At 42.9% G+C, this 23,886-nt stretch overlaps 1 long non-coding RNA gene across 3 annotated transcripts; it reads right to left on the bottom strand.

Annotated features, from left to right (window-relative positions):
- Positions 1-14,921: 14,921 nt before the first annotated feature.
- On the bottom strand, positions 14,922-21,142 carry LOC134516406 (uncharacterized). 3 transcript variants are annotated; one of them, XR_010071317.1, is made up of 3 exons: positions 18,622-21,142; positions 18,368-18,533; positions 14,922-17,824 (listed from the first exon to the last, which is right to left on the bottom strand). It is a non-coding gene; the product is annotated as an uncharacterized LOC134516406 (long non-coding RNA). The 3 variants fall into 3 exon arrangements; XR_010071318.1 differs by having other exon boundaries at positions 18,372-18,533; XR_010071319.1 differs by having other exon boundaries at positions 14,922-18,533; positions 18,622-19,384; positions 19,911-21,142.
- Between the last annotated feature and the right edge of the window lie 2,744 nt (positions 21,143-23,886).

Below are 23,886 nucleotides of genomic sequence, written 5' to 3'. Positions count from 1 at the left end.
AACCAAATACATCAAAATAGTGAAACATTAGCAACTCATTCAAGTATTTCAGTGAACAGCTTGTCCGACAATTGTTTTTATGCATTTTATAGCCATTTACCTATTTCATAATAAATTTTAAATATAGAATCTGATTGAGAGTTCTTACACAGACCTTGAGGAGGTCAGAGCCTTCACTGAAAAACGAGAAACACTGTTCAGCTTATATAAAAAGGTAACAAAAGAAAATCTCTAATACCAAAAGCCTGAAGAACTAGACACTTTATCCATTAAATGGAAAGAACAGCCCAACAGATTTGTTTATTCCAGCAAATATTCACACTGAATTCATCGTACCACCAGAAAAGTAGCTTTCAAAAGGTATTCACCTAACAAAACAGTAAATCCAGCTTACCTAATAGGTAGGTAGGTATAGAGGAAATAAGCTGCACTTTTGAAAGGCATAAAAATTCAAAAACGGATTAAGCCATTACACTTGATTTAAGGAAGCTTCAGATCTTAAGGAGAATTTGTGCAACAGGCTTGCAGGCACACACCAGCACAGAGCAGGCAGAATGCAAACTCCACCACAGTCTGTTTATTTTTTAACTTCTCAAATAAGCAGCTCAGAAATCTGTTTTTTAATAAGTCACTATCTCCATTTTATTTTGTTTTATGAGACTAATGAGAAAAGCCATTTGACATGTGTGGCTGCTGACATGGCAAGCAGTTAAGCAATTCTAGATTCTTCATTTGTAAGTAAGATAAAACTGACAAATGCAAGGAGGTGGAGAAAGTAGCAGATTTGGGGGAGGGGACCAAGGATACGTAGTATGACTCTAGAAAGATTATTCTATGACAAGAGACCATAAATTCTGCCAGCTACACACAGTATCGTCCAGCCTCCTTGTTCTCTTCACCACTCTGTCTGGTTAACATCTTCTATGAGAAAGTCTGTTGATCAAAACAAATCACTAAGCAGCTGTGGGGAAACAGAGTTTACGTTTAACAGCTACTTGGCTCTGCTCTGCCTTTGCTGTAACTTTCTCATAAACACCATTGATTTTATTCTTCCCTGTAATGTAATCTGGAACAGAAAGGCACAGGTTACCAGTTACGCCTCTACCTAATACACATTCAAGTTGCACAGGCAGTAAGACAAATCACCAGACTACAGGGCCAAATGGTGAGCTTGAAAAGGACTACTTTTCTGTGCCCTGTGGCAAGACCAGCTGTATATACCTCATTCTTGACATGTCTTTCTGCAGCCTGTTCTTAAATACTTCAGAGCCTGACGGATTTCAGTCTTTCCAATCTATGGCAGCATTTCAGTATCCTTACCTTTAAAAAGTCCTAGCGAGCACCTCTGAATTTGCTTCAATTTAAGCCTATTCATTCTTGCTTTAGGAAGAGCAGTCAGGCAGAACAAGCTGTTCCCTTCCACCCTGCAACAGTCTGCAAATACGTGCAAAGGATGGATCCTCTCAATCCTCTCTTCTTCAAGCTAAAGAACATTGATTTGCGGCTTCTTTCCTCACGGGTCGTGTTTTCCACACTTCCAGCAACTCTCTTTTCCTCTCTTTACACAGCGCTCAATTGCTATACAGCTTTCTTGGATTTTGGTGCCCAAGTGCTCTAGGATTTGGTACTTGATACTCTAGGAGAAGCCTTAACAATGCAGAACTTCTCATTCATCTCCCTCCCAGGCTATATATGTCATTTACACCCCCAACAGGATTTCTCTTTTAACGGTCTTCCTCTGAAACTGTCATCCTTTTCTGGAGAAATGCTCTGCAGCCAGCTGTCCCCATGCCATTGTTAGCCCGAAGCACAGTGCTTTACATTTGTACCTGTTGACGAAGGTTTATTCTTTTCAGACTACACCTCCAGTTTGTCAAGATCTTTTCAAATCCTTAGCTTTTTATTCTCCTGCATATTGGTGGCACCCTCTCCGCTTAGTGTCCTCTGAGGATTTGAAAAGGCCATTCGCCAGTTCCTTGTCCAAGTCATTAAGAAAAACACTGAGTAGCTTTCATCCCTGTCCTGTCCCTATCTACACTATGTGCTTTTGGACAGAAACAGCAACGGCTATGTGCAGACTTCTGGGAGATGTCGTCAGGGTGTCAAAGCTGTACATAAATAAAAGACAACCAAATATTGACAACTATCATCGTGTACAATATTTTATTTCCCAGAAAAAATCAGACATTTCTGATACCAAGAAACATACGCATTCAAATCCACCCTCCTGTGCATTATCACATTGCGAATTTGGAATTTAAGTTTTTAAGTCTTTTGTTTGTACATTATTACTCAACAGCAGTGAGATTTTTAGCTCCTCCAGAAACAAACCAACATTGTATTATGAGCATTTCTCTCTCTAATGTTTCATCGTTTCCACTTTATGCTTATTATTTCTCATTCCATTTACTGAACTGCTGCCTTTTTGTATAACTCCCTACCTTGACAAATGCTCCACTGGTACAATGTACTTATAGTCATTGTTGAAAGATAAACATATGTTTATGTTGAGAAACTAACTTCTCACTGACAATGAAGCCCATTGTTTAAGAAAAGCATCTCCTGAAGATGCTTCTCATCTCAGGGAAACTTTACCTTTTTGTTTCACCTAAAAGCAGTTTGTCAAGAATCTTTGTATTTCTGTAAACCTCTCTCAAGGTTATCTCACAGATGTTCAGAAATTGACTGAACATAGCAGTGACAAAACAGAGAAAGCTTTGCCACCCCAAAGTGGGTTTTTAAGTCGCAGCCAACTCTTACAATGTCTGTGTGCAGCCAGAAATAGGCGCAGGCACGGCCCACAACAATTTAAGCACTCGCAGTACTCCCAGAGACCGCGTTTTACTCGGCCTTGGGAATCCTGCAAAATAAAAGAAAGATTAGCAGACTTCTCTCAGCAGGTCGAGATGGAGGAGAGCATTTCCAGGACATCACAGCCTGGCTGCTGTCCTGACAGTGTCCTCAGGGAAGAGGGCTGACACGGCTGTGTGCCAGTCCCACACCACCTGGGAAGTCCACCTGCAAAAGGTAAGGTCTCAGAGCGCTACTTCCAACATTTTAGGGCATTTATCTCACCAAGGCAATGGTAAAGGACCTTCGCAAAATTCAAAACGGGGTCAAATACATCCACGGTTTTCTCTATCACCCTCTGCTTCTGAGGTGAGGGGTGGCAGATGTCTAACAGCACCGTTTGGCAACACTGCCCAGCCGTGGACAGGCAACACAGGTATCCCATCTGACTGGGAACAAGAAGTCGTCTGTAACAAACAGATCAATCAACCAGACTGAAACTTGTGGCCAGCACTTTGTGGCCAAACGGGGATTCATAAATCAGGCCAACAAGCTGCTGCTGGAGAAACACCCTAGGCAGCCCTACAGCAAGTGAAGTACAGGCCGAGCTGTAGGGTGTGCAAGATGGGAGCCAGCTCTACGAGGTTCTCAGGAGGAAAACCAAAGCGAGACTGTATGCTAACGCTGTTTTGTCAGTAGGGGAGAAAGTGGGGAGCAGGGGAAAATTGCAGTTGGGAAAAATCAGCAGTAAGGTTTCTACCACAGATGCCAAACATGTACCATAGCAATTTATAAGGTTAAAGAGAGAAAACAGCTGAAAGCAAAGTAGCAAAGCTCCAGTCTCCCTGCAAGATGTCTGAGCAACTATGAAGCCCAAATAAAGATGAGTCAGATTTGGAGTCTTAAATCAGTTAGATGCTCTGAGAATTGTGTACCGATGCAGGCCATATGCTGGGTTTAACAAAGCTCTCAACACACTCCATCAAAGTGATCCTTGAAAAGGTTGCAAAATGGGCTGTTACCCAATGACTAGTTTTGTAATAGTCAGCTTAAGACACAATAACTGACTTAATATTAAACCTAGAATAATTTTATTTTTTTTTTCTCCAAAGGGAGGGATACGGTCACTGAAAGTAAAACAGAAGATACATAGGTAGGTGGGTAGGTAGATAGACAGACAGATAGATGTATATCTGTGGAGACTTTGAAAAAAAAAATTGGAGGTTGGAGGCCTTTTATCTCTCTAGATCCCAATACCCACTCAGACACTTGCAGAGTAGAGTAGCGCCACCCACGTGAGCCACAAGGACACGGACAAACGCTCCTAAAAGCGCCCAGAACAGCTGGAGGAAGTGACTGTGAAGCACAGAAAGTTGGGCTGACCAGGGTACAGATCAATCAGGGAAGAGTCTTCGTAACTGTAAAAACTTGTATAATACCCTGTATACCCAGAATACCCAGAAAAGGTCAGTAATGATGAGGGAAAGGAATTAAAACCTCCAGCTGACTATGTACTGGTTTCTTTTCTTCCTTTGCTTTCATTGGCTTCAGTAAGTAACAACTTCTTCAGTTTAAAAGACACTTTTTCCCCCCCAAGTTTGAAAAGCACAAAGGTGAAGAAAAGCAACTAAATTCAACTAGTTCGCCTTGAATATTTTTTCCTTTAAATATGCTTTGGCTGCTAGTCTGCGCAATTGAATCACTGTCGGTAAATTGGGTGGAGGCTGACTCACCGGGATCAGTCAGTCCCGGGCAGTTTGTGTTTAAAAGGAATGTTTTGTAAGATCTCACCTTTTATCCATCACCTTTTTCCAAGCCAAATATAATCTTACAAATAATGCTAACTGTTATTCAAATGTCTTTCTTTTATATCAAAATAAGGGTCTCTATTCAGAGGCAGTTTCAAATGGGAATTTTCAAGTCATTGAAATACAGAAATAGATTATTTCTGATCTGCTGTTTTGACCTGCCATTCATTTAACAAGGCTACACCACAAAGTATATTTGTTTCTCTGCCCTCCGCAGATCAACTTTCACAGCCGCTGCAACAGGAAAACTCCACTGGGACGCAGACAAACCAAGCGAATAAACAAAACAAGCAAGTTGTTTGTAAAACCAGTCCCGTAATCCTGGTTTACCGAGCACCACTGAGCCTCAGTACTTCCATTTGAGCTGTCCAGGCACCGACAGACTGCCGAGAACAACTAAAAACTGTAAAATAGGGCCCAATATACTTTTTGTTTCATAACCGTCAGCACATTTGCCTGCTCCTAGATCTCTGCTATTTATTCGCCCTAAAGCATATGTCATAATAAGAAACAGCACTATACGACTCCAAGGTAAATAAATGTAAAAATTTTTGAGTCAGTATGGAAGCCAAAGTTTTTGATGGCTGACAAGTCAGGAAAGCCCAGAAGTCAAAGCTCAGCTTTGCAATCGCTTTTTTTTATTTTCTGGGCTGTGCTGTATATAGGCTTCTCTTGCTCCTTTGGGCACACAGAGCACAGAATACTGATCACTTAGAGTTTCATTGAACCGTCTCTTATTTGCATAGCCTGCATTTATTAATAAATACGGACCTTGGTTTTCCTTCACCTGGAGGCACAGCAGCTTTGGCAAGTCACCAGCAAACTTGCAGTTGCTTTCCTGGGGCTGTGACCAGAGCTGCAGTGGCTCCATTAACTAGGTAAGTGGTGACAATATCCAAACATGCCGCTGGTCAGTAGGAATCAATAGCCAGGCCAACCCCATTCCCAGTCGTGTGCCATCGTTAAATTAAATACATTCCTCCTGAAAACTCATCGCCTTCCTCACGCCTGGGATTCCTTTGTACTATTCTGAGTCTCCAACTAAAGCAAAGCTCAGACAGTGCAATCTTAGCTCCTCACAGCCAGCCTCCCTACATTGCCTTTCTTGGATCAGTCAACACATTTGTCATTGGAATCAGTTTTTGAAGTGATATGTCACATCGTGTATTGAAAATGCAGTTTGATTCCCAAGCAACTTGATCCAAGCACCTCCACTTCACTTTAGCTGCTCTGAGTTAATGACGAAAGACACTTTTTCCACCTGGAGACAGCACAAGTGAAGCTGAAGAATAAAACCCACGCTATTTTCCATCCTTCTGAGCTTTCACACAGATTTAGGAAGCAACAAAGACCATAAATTCGGCTGATGCTGTACCTGGGGAAATAGACCCCAGGCCAATGTCACAGCTCCATTGGCTATAAAAGGCTGAGAGATTCATAAACAGATCTTGGAAACCATGAGCTATACTTTAGCCTGCGCCGTGGTATAAAGATCTCCAAGCTGTCTTTAACCTGAAACCAGACGCAGATTGACTGCAGCAATGATAAGGCCAAACAAATTAACCCGCATTGAGCCCTGTGCTGGCAGAGCCGCCCTGCCCGCTCATTTAAAGCTAGTTCAGCATCCTTCTGAGGTGCCAGTAATCTGCTTACAGCAGTTACCCATATTTTTGTCCATGTTTCTGGCTCAGAGAGAAGGGAAGACCAACTATTTTAACTATCATTTTAAAAGGCATGACATTTTGCAGGGCTGTGCTTTGGAAGTCTTATGCGTGCGCCTGAACTTGGGTTCCTGATAGCTTTTGTCTGTTTTGGAATTGGTTCATCTAACACTAATAATTGGTTGTTATTTGGCAGAAGACAGTTGATGCTTTCAGATGAATAGCCTAGGTATCAATCATATGAAATGTTTCCTGTGAAGCATCTCATTTTGCATTATTTTTCCACCTTTCTTTTCCTTTTTTCGCCTTCCATGTAATAATAGTCCTCAGTGTAACCACGCAATAGAGCTCGCTATCATCAGATCAAGATGCAGTACCTTTAAGTGGCAAAGAGAAGCTTCACTCCTTTCACACTCAGCATGCTGCTTGTCTGCGGTTTCTTCTGCCACAAGCAGAAAGCTGTTTTGAAGGAGAAAAGGCAATGACGGTATTTCCAAAGGAAAAAAAAAAAAATCAAGTTAGAAAGTTTGTCTGAAAACTTGTTTTCCTGAATGTTCCAGTCTGATTTTTCAGACCACAGGTGTTTGAAGCCCTCAAAAACCCTGATGATTTTGCTCATTGCTAATTGGATTTGGGTCTTCAGCCATTTGTTCTGCCGGCCTAGATTTCATACTGGGTGATAACCCCAAGCCGTAAAAGCCTTCCCTGTCTCCACTTAGAAAGTCTTTTATCATTCGTAAGGTCATTTCCCACTTAATTCTGCTTCATCTAGTCTACCTGCCCACAGTCCCACTTGTTATCTGAGTTGTTATCTATAAAGATAGATGCCAATTTACTTTGCAGACTAAGCCAGGAGCACGTATTTACCCTGTGGCTTCACTTGATGCTCCTACCACTCTTTACCCCACCTCACACCATTTAGCAAAGCTGCTAATGCTGCAGGTAGCTGTGGTAAATATAAAAAAAACCTATTTTCCTTTAGCTGATGTATAAAAGGAGGAAATCTACTGGGATCCAATTTGTCTCTTGCTGATATGGGATGTGGACCCCCAAAGGGAGATGGCACTGCATCAGATAGTTAGTATCTCAGCACCATCTACAAAACAGTTGACTTAACTGCACATCCCTTCAGGACAGTTGTAAAGCTTATTAGCTTTCACTCGGGTGTTGCCCTGAACTGGTATCAGCTCCAGAGCAGGGCGGGTAGCCTTTAACATCCAACAGTGCCCCAAGTTTCAGTATGTTAAGTGGTCAGTGTAATTAAAGCTAAGCATTTCAGCGGGCGGTTAATGCCAGCGTCGAGATATTGCACATGGCAATGTGACGTACAGGAAACAGTCTTTGCTTGCTGGCCGTGGTGGTGTAGTCTGATCTCCCAGGACAGAAATAAAGGAATCAATGGGAAACATCTACATTTTATAGTGTCTAATGGGAACATCTGCGTGGGACCAGGGGAAACATTAAGACCGTACCAAATAAACTCACCCAAGGAAAGGGAGATACAGATATATGTATCATGGTAGATCTTACCTTGTCCTTTGGCTGCTGCTTCAGCTACCATTGATTTATCTTTTTCTAACCATGGCAAACTAGGATCTAATTTATTGTCAATTTAATCTGAAAGAAAACTTAAGGTTTTTACAGCATTTAGTACTTTCCAATACTTGAAAGTCTCAACACTATTTTTCAGTCATTGATTATTTTTTTTCCCTAGATATTTTTCTTGTTAGAGATGTACAGTTCATTGCACATTCTCCTAAACGCCAGGAACAAACTTCTCCATAGACTTAGCAGACTTTTCCCTTCATGTGCTCGCAAGGGTTTTTCCTCAAGGTGATTAGTACGCCTTTAAAACATCTCAAACGAGCGTCTTTTCTTCAGTTTCGCACCTCCTACCAGAAGTCTAGTGTAGCGTTTCATGCTCCAACCCTGGTGTGCCCAAAGAAGAGGCTGTAAATCACTTGGTGTTGTACCTGAGCCAGACCTTGCTTATTCCTGCGGTCCAAGGTTCGACCGACAGCAGTCGAGGCCAGCAAATATGCACTTTAAATATAATGTCCACAGGACTGTTGATTTCTCTATATTAATAAAAACAGGCTCCAAAACTGTTCTCTTTGCTCAGGAGTACGTTACTGTGCCAAATCTCATGTTGTAAGAGCTAGTGTGCATACAAACTTGGAAGCTAGGGGTACTGCCCATGCAGCTTTGTATTAAGCTCATTAAAGGAAGCAAGCTTGTGATTTTGTGATGTTATAAAACTTTTACCGAAACAAAGAAAGCTAACTAATGTGTTCTGCCTGAAATTGTAAGATGCCACGAATGACAAGGTCTTGTAATTGAAAACACTACAGCAGACCAGTGGTAGACTGGCTATAAACTTAAAGTGTACTTGCAGAAATTTCTGAACATAATTAAATGAAAAATTCTATATCAGTAATTTCTTAACATTTATCTCATTCAATTTGTCTGTTTCTCTGAGCTGAATTTTGTTCTGCTTGATTATGCCACATGGGTTTCAATTTTACAGATAGAAGTAATTTTTCCGTCCATCCAATAACTGAAAAAACTAATCAAGAGTAAACCACAGGAAGTGAATTAGAAGGCAGAGGCTTGTTTTAATCTTACCTGTATTTTATGTAGTACAGCTCAAGATAATTAAAATCCATTATGCAATAACAATGAAGCAGGTAAACTGGCCTTGATGTTTGCGGAAGCCTTTACACCCGACAGCAATTCATATTACATTTTCCTGTAAAAAGAAAAGCAAGCAAGGCTTTAAAAGAGTAAATAAGAGTAACTAAGAGTTCCCACGTGCCGATACATCCTTGATGCTTTGGTTTATCGGCCATAACGCTCTAGAGCTGCTGTTCCAGAGCCCTCACTGTGAATGCAAAGCCGGCTGCTTGTATAGCTGGGACTGTGACTCCTCCTACAGCCAGTACCTTTTACAGCCCATTCCTGCACGGGTTCCACCTCAGCTGGGTTAACTCGAATCATCCAAAAGGCAGGCGGTACAATTTACAGGGGGTAATACACAACAGCCAGTAATAATTGGTAGAGTAGCCACTCGTCACTCTTAGGAGAGATTGAAAGCGTCGATCTTTCCTAGTAGATTTCCTAATAGTTTTCTGTGTGCTAAAACCAGTTTTTCAGCGTCAAAGCTTTCAAGTAACAGCATAACGAGCATAATCTGGAATTTTAAATGAAATCCGATAATGAGTGTCTGAGGTCACAAATTTTAAATGACCGTTCTTGTTAGAGCTGCATAAATAAGCTTCGCCTATTGAGATGCGCAGCAGTCTCTGTTAGCATGGCCTTAGGCTGCTGGCATCTACATGCGGGTTCCGGGTGCCCTGGCGAGCCTCAGGGGCTGTCACTGCTTGTAGCCTTCCTGCTACAAACTTTTCTAAAAAGGCAATGACGGAGCAATGAAGGAATGACACTGACCTAATAAAGCGCTCCTCATTTAGGCTACTGGAAAGCTTGTTCGCTGGCTCTAAAGCAGGCAAAAGTCCTCATAATGGAGCTACAGCATCCCTCAGTCTTACCAAAGGTTGTGTTTCTTCACGGTACCTTTATCAGCTTTTCACCCAGCCCAATTCTAAAACAGGCCCAGCAATGAGGTTTCAGCACTTCCCAGGAAGCCATTTATGTAGATAGTAGTTCTCATCACGAGGAAATTTCATTCTAAATAGTCAACCTGTGTTCAACCCGGCTTAACTTCATCCTGTTATTTTGTCTGTAACCAAATAAATCAGTCCTTCGTCTCTATTCTGCTTAATCTTTGTAACACATCAGTTCTTTCATTACCTTCTAATTTCTGTTAGGCTCCGTCCCATTTGCCAAAAATCGTTGCCTTAATGACACCTGCAATCCAGCCTTCTAAATTACGACGATGTATTAGTAGAAGAAGAGTTTGCTCCCTGCTTAGTAGCAAGGTTCCCAGGTAGCCAGAATGGCTCCTGTTGCTCCTAACATGACACTGCAGCTGCCACCTACTACCCTGTCTTTAAGGCTTTTTTCGTGTTGCTTTATTTTCCAAGTTCCTACCCCAAAACTATCTCCTCACTTGGATTTTTTTTTTTTCTTTTCACATACTCGTTTGCACTTTTTCTAGGTAATTATAGTAGCCTCTTTTCTGACCACATAGCTAGATCTCTGCCCCTGAGCCATTACTCTTGTCTCTAGAAATGACCTTCTTACATGTATGTTAGCTGGGGGCAGTCCCCCCAGAGCCAGAAGCACAGACACAGCTCTTATCAGTAAGCGATAAATCAACTAGTCGGAAGTTTCATATTCTCAATATAAGAAGTAGATTAGTGGTTTTTTTTATTTCAATGAGTGTTCAACCAAAAAGAGATGATGATTCTTTTTAAGTCTCATTATTAAAACAAACAAAAAAAGTTGAGTACTGCTTGCTAAGGCAATGTCTTTCATTTCAAATTTCCTCAAGTTTCCTCTAACGCGTTGAGATCGTAAAGTAGGATAAGAAGATCCCAACACATAAGAAAATCCTCAATATTGCACATCACATTGCAACCTAAGCCCATGTGAACGGGTACCAGAAGATTCCTTACCTGCCCCCCAAATAGTTCCTCAAAAACAGGAGCACACTCGCAACACGCATCCACTCCAAAACAGCAATGACCCAGTGGGACGCTCATCACCTGCCAGACTGCATGGCTGGTCTTCCTCAAGAAGTTACTTCAACCTGACCCACCTGGCTTGAACTTGGTTCCCATTCCCACCAGGACTACAATTTCATGATCCTACTGCTGCCACGCGTGTTTACGGTCTGATATGCCCTTTCTGCACGTCGCTTGCAAAAGCCCACAGTCCGGACAGCTCTTACTCTGCTCAGGGAAACAGGACCTCGTGCCTTCGAGTATCCGTGCTCTGACCCCGTGACACATCAGCAAGCTGCTCGCTGGTCTACAAACTACTTTGTTATTTCTTTTCACTAAAGAAAATCCCCCCATCTGAATTCAGAAAGCCTCGGAGGTCCCGAGGAGCCTGCATTTATCCAGTCTGAAAATCATAGATATTTTCTTGAAAGAGCCGAGCAGCTAAGCAGAGTAAGCTCAATTCTCCCTCCAGCCCCCTGTGACAGCTGTGAGTCTGAAGTAATTGCTAAACACGATGAAATGCCTTTAGATATACAAAAACAAAAGAAAAAAAAAATCAGCCTCCCTGCAGCACGATAACAGTAGGGAAAATAAGCTTGTTTATACTCACAACTTTCTTCTATGCGTTATGCGGTTTATTTGCTCTCGGGACACGTTCATCGTTATGCACGGCTGCATCAGTCATTTATTTCAATCACTGAATTCAGAGATTATGAAAATAATCCTGGAAAAGGGCTCATGAAGCCAGCTAGTCCATTCCCCCACCTTCAGGGCAGGGCCAGCTAAAATTTCTCATTTCTGATGCATTCTAACCTATTCTTAAAAAAAAAAACTCCAGTCATGTAGAGCCCACGGCCTTCCTGTCAGTCACACATGACAGCCTGTTCTCCGTCACACTACTACCAGCAGGACTTTGTCAGCCTAATTAAAAGCAGAACTGGCTTTCTCTCGAAAACAGAGTGAGATTTGCAGCCCATCATATGCAATTCGAGGAAACATAAAACGCATTATAGAAGGGTAACGTGCTATGGTAGAAAGCGGCTGTCCAATTTGTTTGTATTAAGCCACAGAACTATGTTCCTGTTACAGACTGTCACTGGGCAGCAAAAAAAAAAAAAAAAAAAAAAAAAAAAAGAAAAAAAGCAGCTTTTGCCCACTCCCAAGTAACAGGCGATAGGACAAGAGGAAATGGCCTCAAGTTGTGCCAGGGGAGGTTTAGACTGGATATTAGGAGAAATTTTTACACTGAAAGGGTTATTAAGCATTGGAACAGGCTGCACAAGGAAGTGGTTGAGGCACCATCCCGGGAGGTATTTAAAAGACGGGTAGACATAATGCTTAGAGATATGGTTTAGTGATGGTTTTTGTCAGAGATAGGTTGATGGTCGGACTCGATGATCTGGAAGGTCCCTTCCAACCTAGGCGATTCTATGATTCTATGATTCCTAATTGTTCTCAAAGTGGATTGTGGCACAGGGTTCAAGAGCCAGAAAGAAAGTCAAAAAAATACTGCAGATGGTTACACAGGATAACATCTTACGGCCTATCTTTTATGTTTATCGCGTGCAGAGCTGTTCTGAAGCTTATATATTGGATTCTGAGTAGTGCCGTGTAATGCTAACCAGAGCACCAAAGGTCACCTAATGCCCAGCCACCGCCTGCCCTGATCGCTGCCCAGGCTGCTAGAGGAATGGCAAAACGGCAGGTTAAAGGATTCATAGATTATGACCAAATAACTAACAAACAATACTTTGGCCCTACCGGGTAATTCCAGCGCGGGCAGCTGCTGCGGACGGCGTGGCAACAAGTTACCGAGACCACGTTTACGTAAAGCTAGTTTAAACCTCCACAGGCAGAGAGATCATACAGATCATAAAGCCGCAGAGGGATCTGCATCTACGTTCTGGTTGCTACTGCGCATGGAGATCCATAATGTGACATCTTCGTTACCGTTACTGCTCGGCAAGCTAAATTAAAATCAAAGATAGATTAACGTACGTGTCTTTTGCTTTGTAGGCATGCCGTGATATGATGTTGCTGGGTATAGCTTTAGTGTCATATTTTCAAGTGTGAGAGAAATCTCACCCCTTACTAAGATGCACAGGAGTTTGGACATGAAGTCAGACCCATAAACATATTTTGGGTATCTGCACGTCTTTCTAGATGTGGAGCTTTAATTTTTTAATATTTCCAAAGAGCGTAATACAACTGCGGTACACAGAGGCTTCTTTCACGCTGTGAAGCCTTAGACGGAGGCATAGATGTTTTGGATGGTGTCCTTTATCAACGTACAACCTCCTCTGCTACAAAGCTCTCTTCTGAAGTGCATGTAAGACACAGGTCGCTACCTCCGCACGAGTAACAAGTCTTACACTGATAGGATATTAGAGAAACGTAAAACCACACTCCCAAAACAATGTAATTCAGTAGAGAATTATTAATTCTATGCCCTTTTTTTTTAAAAAAAAAAACCCACTATTTTATAAAACATTACTTTAGAACACTTCAGAGTACTTGCTTATGATGCTTATCACAGCGCATGTAACGAGCCCTTCAGTTTCCAATTCCGATAGCCAGGCTACTAAAAGCCATCTTTGTGAATTCACATGTGAGTTTTCTCAGTTTTATTCCGTTTCTCTTTAACTTCAGCAAAATGGTTAGTAAACAACTCGACAGCAAGCAAACCCTTCCTTCTTGGCCAGCGATTCATATGCTTCTTCTACGGGTGAGAAGTCGTGCTACTTAAATCTTGCTGCAAACAGAAAAGTTAGGAACTGCGTGCTACATTATGCATCACAGGAGATAATTACAGCCACCGGGTAAGGCAAAAAACGTTGTTTACTCTGCAAAATGTCTACAGCTTAAATGACACCCAGGGGATGAGTGATTTGCACGATCATTAGGATTTTGAATGTTGCTCTGACAGATGTTTCGGGGAAAATAGTTTGAAAACTCCTGGAAAGACGTTTAAGCAATAAAGTTGATGCCTATTTTTTCCACCTTATAATTGTTTCTTGAAGGCATAAGAGTTTATATACATGAGCCTGAATTTGGCCTCTAATTCCATTATTTCACTCCCAAGTGCCTTTAAGGAGTAATGACCGCTCAAAATATTCCAATGTTCCGACTTTCCACTAGGTTGACATCTCAAGAGCCCAAGTTTCATCCTAATTTTCCAAGTTTTATCCTTGGAGTGTTTTCAATCAAGCAATCTTGTAAGTAACCCTGTGACTTTGTCCTCGTTAGCCCATGAATCTCCACCATACTGGTCGCACTGGGAAAGGGATCTCAGCCGGGATATGGTCTCCCAAAACACGTGTAGTGATGACAGTTCTTCTCCGCAACACGTTATTTCATCGCTACTGGTCTGCAGTCTAAGGTAGACAGTATTTGAGAATCGCTATACTAGACCTCTGTAGTACGATACAATTTATAGTACAAATAATTTCTTCATTTTGATGGCCTTCATTCAAACTTTTACTTGTTCTTAATCCCTCCAAATACCCCATTTCTCTACAGCAGTCACTTTCCCCCGCCCCCTCAGTCCCTGCCAGGTTAAAGAGGGACCCTTACAGCCAGCGTCCCCAAGGGCAGATTGGGGTTAAACAGCCCATTTTTGCCAGCCCCCAGGTATTTACCTGCAGGGAAGCTTAGGCTGCTGAATTCCACCTCCCTGAAGACAGCACAGCGCTTATCCCTTCGTAAAGCAACAGTTCCCTCCTACAGACGTCTGGCTGTTTCCAATATCCTGCTCTCCTTCGCAGACGTAGTTTTACTCCCAATATTACGGGAGATAATTGAAATGTGTAAGTCATTTCTTGAATTACAGAACGAGATCAGGAGGGCTCCGATGCAAACTCCAGGGGCTAATTATAAACAGTGGAGCCGTTCTCCTTTCCTTCTGTAGTGCTGGCTTTGAATATTTGATCACAGCTTTCTAAAGTCTCAGGAAATAGCCTCACTTTAGTAAACAAACAAAACCCGAACTCAGCGCACACACAAAGAATCCAGCCACCAAATAATTTATTGCAGTCTTATTTTAAGCCATTTGAAAAACAGAGACCTGCCGCAGATCTGAGAGTCTCTTCTTTTCTGCTTTGAAAGGCGCAGGATACAGCAAGCATCTAAAATAGCAAGAGGGTGTTGAAGCCACAGGACTTTTCACACCAGCTGGGATGACATTTCCAGTAAGTCAGCAAGTGTAACAGAACGTGCTCTCTTCAGTGGCTTTACTTCAATAAACAACTTCTGGATCATCTTTCCTCAAAATTATGCCCCAGAATATGAATGCCGAATTATGCACCAGAATAGAAAAGCCAGGGTAAAGAAAAACAACACATAGATAAGGTTTTGTTGATTAAGAACCAAAGAAACATACACAACCAGAAGTGCAGGACTGAAGTCAACGTTCGTTTTTTGCAAAACTGAAGGAGTTTCTACACAAAGCCTGCACGAGGGAGAGCCTGCACTTTTCACAGCAGCTGTAAGGAAGCAGACAGCCGGTCAGGCTGCTCGCTTCTCTATGAAACGCTGGGAGTTCGCGTGACATCCTTTCAGAGCAGCACCGGTAAATCCTGCAGATTCCCCAAGACCTCTTCCATCCTCATCCTTTTACGCCTGTTCTATGCCAGCCAGCAAATTCCAAAATAAATTGCCTACAGTGTCTGTCTAAAACGAACCACCGCAACGGCTGCCTTTACCCACAGCCCGAATAAACAGATTTCTTTATCCGGAATTTAATTTTGGATTATTCATTACGACTCAGGCAGGAATTGCCAACAGCACGCCAACAGCAAGAGAGCTGTGCACGGCGTAACACGGAGTTGGGGGGAACCTACAGAAGAGAAAAACAGCAAGTAGCTCTTTTGCAGCTACCCTAGGAACTTGCTTGGTACAGTCAGGTTTAAACAGACAGCTCAAGAAATACCCTCGAATTAAAAAAAAATAAATATTAAAATTAGGGCACAGTGTGTACCATTTAGAGCCGTATGTTGGTTACTTCCCTTTATAGAGTCACCATCCAGATTAGCATCCCGCGTTATGGTGATTAGCAATTTGCGTCATTTGCGTTCGGTTTCATTACAGGCATCTGCACAACTTTGTGAAAAGTCATTTAATGAAATTCAAGGGGAGAAAATAAGAGAAAACGTGCGGCATTATTTGCGATCCGCTTTGGATACACACCAAGCAGGAAGTCATTTCTCTCTATTCATTAATAATGCTTACTGAAGCTTGGCTTATTAGTCAGCCAATATGAGGCAACAGAAAGAACTTATTGACATTTTTGCATTTGACACCTTTGTTCACACAAAGAGAAACAAAGACTCGGCCAGACCTTTTTGAAGACGTCAGACACTTTGATGTGGGGGTAAAAAAACCCCAGACAACCAGCTTTTTTTCCCCTTCTTTTCCCCTTCTTACAGTAAGAACATTTTCGGAATACACATGAAATTGTCACCACCTTACTACGCGCCACCTTCTCCTGCTGCGCCGTTATTACAATATTACTCACACCTTTATGTGGCATCCATAAAACTGTGACAGCTAAGAAAGCCAGCATTAATTTCTTCCAGTAAAAAGCATGAGCTACTTTTTCTTCCTCTAAGCAGTTGCAAGCTCGTATACAAAATCCTGAATTAGGTCCCCCCGCAGCAGCAGGGGGGAGACTGGAGAAATGGGATTGATTGATTCCTTTTGCTTTAGCGTTAAGTTTTCCCTGGTTCAAAATCCAGAGTTAGCTAGTGTGAGTCTCTTTCAAAATTTTGCCGGAATTCATTCTGTTTCAGAAAGCCCGGAGTCAAAAATGCCTTGAAGACAAGTCAAAGCTAGCATTTAAAGGGATTTATGTAAAGACTATGGCATCATAACCCAACCCGAAGGGCCCAAGGTGAGAGCAAGAGAGACAGAGCGTGCAAATGTGAGCACAAGATGATACCTTATGGATCTCACCCCAGTTTTACAGCTGCATTCCCTACTTCTGTTGTATGGATTTCGTTTTCCTTAATCAAATCTATCTGCTTACTCATTTTTTAAGGAAAACCGTTTTATTGTTTTGCTTTTCACCAGAAACAAGCCATTTTTTTCAGAGCGTTTGCTTACAGACGATGAAGTGTTTGTACATTTTTATTTTAATAGCATAATAAAGAACCCAAAGTTAGAGTTTGCTCTCCTGCTCTTGATAGTTTTTGCATGCTTTTGAATATTTAGTGACTTTCTCTCCCCCTTTGTCTTCCTTTCTCCACTCTGCCTGTGCTTTGTAGAATCCTGTTCTCATTCTCTCATCCTTTAACCGTTACCACTTTTTGTAACCACTTTCTCTTACCACCTTTTTCAACTCCTGCTCTTTCCTTTCCTCTCCAGAAGAATTTCCTCCCCCTTTCCTAAGGGTAACACGTTGCCCCCAGAAGGGCGACAAGAGGATTCCAGCTCCCTTCTGCCACTGGCCTGGGAGCATTTCAGTATCTCCTCCCCTACCTCAGTCTCCTCGTAAAGCTCTGCCTCTCGCTGCTCTTCAACACGCTAGAGAAAGGGCTGGGACTTCAAGCTCACGAGTTGGGTCACCACGCAGCTGCCAGACTCTGTTGGTCCCTGCTCCTCCCCTCTACTGATTGCCCCCGGATCCAGCTGTGTCCTAGTCCCACATGACATCAGTGTGAAAGCCTGTTCCTCTGTGTTGGCTTCCTAGGAAAGAGATCCAGGAAGAGAAGCGAAGGAGTAGCTATAACCACTTCTTTAATCTGAACGGCAGGACCGGTGAGCCTACTCAGTCTCTAGCTGTTTAGCGCACATCGGCTTTGATACAGAAGCATCTGGTGGGACCCACGTGAAGATGTCATGTCCTAGGCTTTCCACCGAGGCTGTGCATTGCGGATATGCCTAATCCCATAAACGGTGCTCAAAAATTGTCCCCGTTAACAGAAGACAGATGTAATCACTGATTCTGGAGCAAAAGAAATTTAAAAGCAGAGATTAAGACAAATGGGCACACGCTGCAGCAAGGAAAATTCTGACTAGCCGTAATAAAAAAAAAATAAAAAATATATATTTACAGCGACAGCAGTTACGCATTGGAACAGACTGTTCAGCAGAGCTGGGGGATATTCTTGGACGTATTCAAAACTCAGCTGGGCAAGTCCCTGAACAACCTGCCCTAACTTTAAAACTAGTCCTGGGTTGGACTATGTGACCTCCAAAGCTCCCTTTCTATGTAAATTTAATATGAGATCAAAGACCAGGTAAATATTGTAAGCTCGTGTGCCTACGCATCTTTGTAGATGTATACCCGAGAGTAGTTTCATTGCTAACCCTGTGGAAATGAGGCACAAATCATGCAACGCAATGTCATTTCTTTGCCTATTACTCCTTGCCACCAGCTCCCAAACCAACAATAACTTATGAAACAATTGAGCCAACAGATTGGACAGAGAGAGGTCTCCAAGCTAATCGTATTTCTAAGTGTTTCAAAATATATGTAAACACTCACGCACACTGAGCAGTCAACACAGTTGGAAACGACCAGAGCACATGATGCCCCTTGCCCAGCTAGTAGATGGAAGACAGCAGAGGTACCATGAGAGCATGAAGGCGAACATAAGACGCTGTTGAGACAGCGGTGCAGCCATCGGGAATATAAAGAGCAGGAGTTTCTCCTAGGGACAAGAGTACAAGTTCACATGAAACTTGACTTCAGTCTACTGTTCATGGAATGCCTTGGTATTTCTGTCTATTTTGTCTTACCAAACGAGTAGCAGGTGATTCAGAGGACAGTGCAAGAAGCCTGCAATAGAGGGATGAAAATGAATCTTCCTTCCATACAGGAGACATCGAAATTCAGCTGATCAGCACGTGGCCCGCGGCGTCCGAGTCATTCTTCCCACAGGGGAATTGGGCAGGTGAGAAAGGAAGTGTATATTAGATCTTTAAGAATTAAGCCATGTACCTACAGGTAAGAGGGACAGCAAAGGGGAAGGCTGAAACTCTGCAGAGCGGAGTTTTATTGAGATCCAGTTGAAAAGAGCAAATGAAAAAAGCAATGAATCCACAACTGCCGCATGAAGACTTAATGGGAGGGAACAAATGGGCCAAGTAAGAGCTTCTGTTTGAAACAGGAAGGTGGTGTGCCATCTCCTCTCCACTGCGCAGACGGCAGCCGTGGCCATCGCAAACTCCAGGGGCCGCTGACCGCGTGCCAAACCCTGCTGTGCCCTGAAATGCCATGGTGGATGTGGGGCGGCGCAGCTGGGGCTCTGCCATTAAACGTTTTACAACGTTCCTGTCTTCCTGCCCGAAAAGCAGGCACGAAAGGCCTGGCAGGGCAGGTTGGCTGCAACGCTGAGGCAAGACGTAAGGCAAAGAGGATAAGAATGTACCTGAGAGGGGTCAAAGGAGTCCAAAAAAAAAAAAATTGGGCAGAAGAATGCGGATTTAGTCCGTGCGTGTGTGCTGCTTTGTCTCCTCGCACGTCAACTTCCCTTACATCTTCCTATGTCTTGGTAAATGCCTAATATTTTACAAAACAGAAAAAAAACAACAACCCACTTCAGAAAGTTTTGCCGAGTAGAATAAGAAAAACCAATAGCACTGCGACACACGTAGGAACTCTCAGCAGGAAAGGCCCCGTGTCATTACCAGGAGGGTGACAGCAGCACAGACGGTATGCTAGGCGAGTATGCAGCTTTCCCTGATTTTTTTATTATTTTTTTTTTTTGGTGTCGTCCGTATTGCAGACAGAAATGGTATTTTAAACGAGACGTCTCGGAGAAAACCTTTAAGGTTCCCGCTGCTTCGTGAGAAACTAATTCACTGATATGGGCCCGCCAGCCAAATTAGAAAAAGTAATTGAAAAGCAGATCAGAAGTGTATCATATTAGAGAAGCAAGGAATACCGGTAAGAGGTATTTACTGTGCCTTTCCTTTTAAAGCTCCAGAAATCTAAAGTGCTTCTTGTGTTGTGTCTGACAAACAATATTTTACAGAATATACTGGCAAAATGCAAAAGCTCTAGGAAGCTATTAGCCCCGGTTTACCTGCAGGAAGCCGTTTTTCCGCTTCTACATACGGCTTTCCACGGTAAACAAGAAAGTCTCATATAAATCAAATAGCGAGATCAATTTCACTGCTGTCGAGAAGAGAGATGCTTCCGAGTTCAGCGTTACAAACACAGATACGTCTGCACAAAGAAGAAACTAATCAGGTTTTCCCTCTGCTGCGCAAAATTTTAACTACGTTGAGGTCACGTAAACGTGACATATTCTTTAGCATGGAGATTCATCTGGTTTTCAACAAAAGAGCGACTCGAGTCCCCACTTGGAAGAGAGGGATGATCCAGGTTATACATCTCAATGTGTTCTCCAAAAGGCACCAGGCTCCAGCCCAGCCTCAGGGGCCAAAGACTCTCAATGCTGCAAGATTTCGGACGCTCTCAGCCCCGCTCTCCGGCATTCCCTCCCACCAGTCAGCCGGCTCCCGCTCAGCACGCTCTCAGCTGAGGAGCACGAACCGACCTTCCCCACGTGTAGGTGCGTAGGGAGGTTTGCAGATTTGGCTACCGTCCACGTCCCTTGGGTTTCTTTGTGAACTTCGCTCTAACTCATCAGATCCATTAAGCGAATCAATAGGTGTCGCCGTTTAACACAGGAACAGAGCAAAGGCACAGCTACAGACCCCTCTGTCCAACAAGACTTCAACTTTACCCATCGATCTCTTGTTACGGTGACCACTCAACACGGCATGCTGCCACCGAGGCACCCTGCAGGGAGCAGAGCTCCTGGGTGCCGATTAGCTCCAAGATTCAAATTGGCCTGCCTTCAGCGGCAAGACACGGCTCCCGCCATTTTACACGCATTTTCGCGTTGCTTTTCGGTTTAATTGTTCCATTTTCAGCCTTTCAGATTCTCAAATTGTAATCTTGCGAATCAGCTGGCATTCGATAACTCCGCTAAAGATCATAAAGCCGTTTTGCGTTTGCAAGTTTTGACTGTGCAAAGTCGTTGCTTTAAGCCTTCTCTCACAGAGATCGTGAGCTCACTTCTTCGATAAACGACAACAATTAATTAACTCTGCATACGCTTACCATAAAACCAGGCCAAGAATTCTATGAATCGTCTGTTCAGATACATCCAAATTAACAAACTAATTTTCTCTGCTCTACTGAGCGACTAATTCACCAGTTACGTTCTGGTTCAGACTAATTTGAGCCAGCAACAAATCTCTCAGCCTTTTGGTTTTGTTTCCATGAGGCTTCCATTTGCCTCATCTAAATTCTGGAAAGAGAAAAACAACACCTCCCCCCCCAGTCCTTCCCCCCCGAAAAAAAACAAAACCCCAAAAAACCTTTTTGAAGGAATATAAATTAAGACAGACTAAAAAAATGCAAAAAAAAAAGGTCTTTTCCCCAACCTTGGTGTACGGAAGACAATAAATACCCCAAGGGTACCATGTTCTGTGTTTTGGGTTGGTTTTTTGTTTTGTTTTTTTTTTTTTCACATTATGAAGTCAAACTTCAGTCCTTGATTTCCAAGAGCTTTCTTAATATACACGGTATCAATTCATGTAAATTTAATAATAAAACCTAATTTAATCTCCCTTATTATGCATTGTACCGGCATTTCATTTTCTGAGTGTTTGTTTCAGCTGTTTTTATACAACGATCTAGAAAATCCAATATCTCCTCGCGTTTTTCTAACACTTTTCATACAAAACAATACCACGTTTCCTCAGTCTCCAGTGAAGTCTCCCTCGCGGTTTTTCTCTGTGCTTATTTATTGAGCCGAGTTTCACCGAGCAGGCAAAATATCTGCCACCCATTAAATGATTTCTGTTTCAACATTCCAGAAGGTTGGAAGCTAAAGAATAAAAATCTCTTGTGGTACCACTGTACAGCCTCGTGTACCGGAACTCACAGAGATCACTAGAGTGAAATACACATTACAATAGCAAAACAATAAAAAAAAAAAAAAAAAAGACGATTTTGATTCATTATTCCACCTCATTTTTCAGAGCATCGTGTAAATGCATACATTCGTTTCTTTCTGCCCTCTGCCCGGAAAACTTTTTGCCTCTCCTCTCAAAATAAAGCAGCTTTCTCGTTCCACCGGAAATACAAAAAAGTTAACATCTTCCAGGTCTCTTTTCTTCCGCTGTTTTCATGACTTCCCGTCTCTTCTCTCATTTCCTTCCCTCTTTCTTCTCTGCAGCTCCTGGAAATAGTCCCATATTTGAGTAAGTACACTGCATTACAGCCCCAAAATCTCTTTAAAATATAAATTGTGACCGCATGTTAGAAGTCCTAGCAAAGAAATTGAAATCAACCATCAACCAGGAAAGGCCTTATTGATATCTACATTTATCTTTTCAGGAAAAGTCACCTTTGCGTTTCAGGTTATTATTTAAATAGGAATTTGCCTGAGGGACCCCCTACCGGAGCAAAGCCTTGAGGAACTGCAGCTGTTGCAGGCTAAATTTCTGCTCTCGGTTACTGGGAGGAAGTTGCTGCTATAGCACAGCCACGGATTCTCACGCATTTTAAAAGTCATCATCACATGTGAGACCGTTTTGCCCGGCTGCTCAGCACTCCGATGCCAATAACCAGATGAGGCAGAAAGCACTGGACTCGCCGGGAGTGAAGTAAAATACAGGACGTGGTTTTGGGGCGGAGAGGAGAGTCCCAAGTATCTGCACGGCCCAGAAAACCGCCACAGAGAAGAGATGGCTCCCGGGTGGGAAGGACAAGGCCGGCAGCTTCACTGCAGGAAAAAACCCGCAGCCCTGACAGAGGGAGGCAAGAGGCGGGGGGGGGGTGCCTTGGGGGGGCTGGCAGATTGGGCCCCACCGCCCACCGCGGAGCCCCAAGGCGGGAGGCACCACCACGGCCCTGCTCCTCCTGCCCAGAGGAAGCAGAAGAAAAGCAGCAGGTTAACTTCAATTTTGTAAGAAAATGGATGCCCAAGTGGTAACGGTATCTAAGGAAAGAGTAATTCTAAGACAGCTTGCAAAAAAGATTTTACTGAAAACAGCCTCTTCAAGCGCGCTAGAAGCCACGCGTTTATCCCACACGATCCCAAGTTCTCAGGGGTCTTCATGTCATTAAAAGGTTGTAGCATCTTGTTAGATGTGCTCTATGGCGGTCCACCCCTGAAACGGTACCTGCGCAATACACGGTATCTGTGTAACACTTACGGTACTCTCTTAAGGTCCGATTTCTGCCCATCGATGTGCTATTGAAATCTCCTGGAAGATATTCTGGCAAATTATGACGCCTGAATTACTTAATCGAGGAGCTGTTTCTCCTTAGAGCAGCTCTATCTGTCTTCACAGCTCACCATTAATATCAAGCCCAGGAACTTTTCTCCTCCACGCGGGCGGCGATACCGACTCCGAGGGCGCAGGTCCCTGTCGCAGAGTATGAAGAAAGCTCTTCTTCGCTTCTCTGCTATTTCCCCCACATTTAGCACCGAGTGACTTCTACCCATCAGTAATTTTCTAAGGGAACTCTGTCCTTACGCCCTCTTTTCAAGACCCCCCCTCTGCTGGGAAAAGCCTGACAAGAGATAAGAATTTTCAAAATTTGCCGCTGATTTATGAGTTTGTTCAACACTTACCTAAGATCTCTCTCCAGTTGTACACAGCGGAGATCCATAAAGTAGACTATCCATTTAGCTTTATCAAGCTCTATTAAGTATATTACACAGAAGGAACTAAATTACATATCCTAATAAAGTCAGATGAGCCAATGCCAAAAGTGAGTCAACAGCTGAATAAGACCTCATGTGGAAAAAGTATCCGTTGAGTATATTTTCCAGCTCAGCAGGTTTTTTTTTTTCCTCCTCTGTGCATAACAGTATTGCCATTGAAATGATGGATAAGACAACAAAACTCTACATCTTCCTGACTTCCAGGCAGAGTTCCCACATGCCACACGACCATTAGCAGTTCGCGTCATACAACATTGACACCCCACGAGTCATCAGTTACCATCTCTGTAGCGTTCTGGGCATTTTGTTG

This window comes from Chroicocephalus ridibundus, chromosome 5 (genome assembly GCF_963924245.1).
Source record: "Chroicocephalus ridibundus chromosome 5, bChrRid1.1, whole genome shotgun sequence".
NCBI lineage: Eukaryota > Metazoa > Chordata > Aves > Charadriiformes > Laridae > Chroicocephalus > Chroicocephalus ridibundus.
The sequence above is the reverse complement of the archived record's forward strand: the minus strand, read 5'-3'. Positions and strand labels throughout refer to the sequence as shown.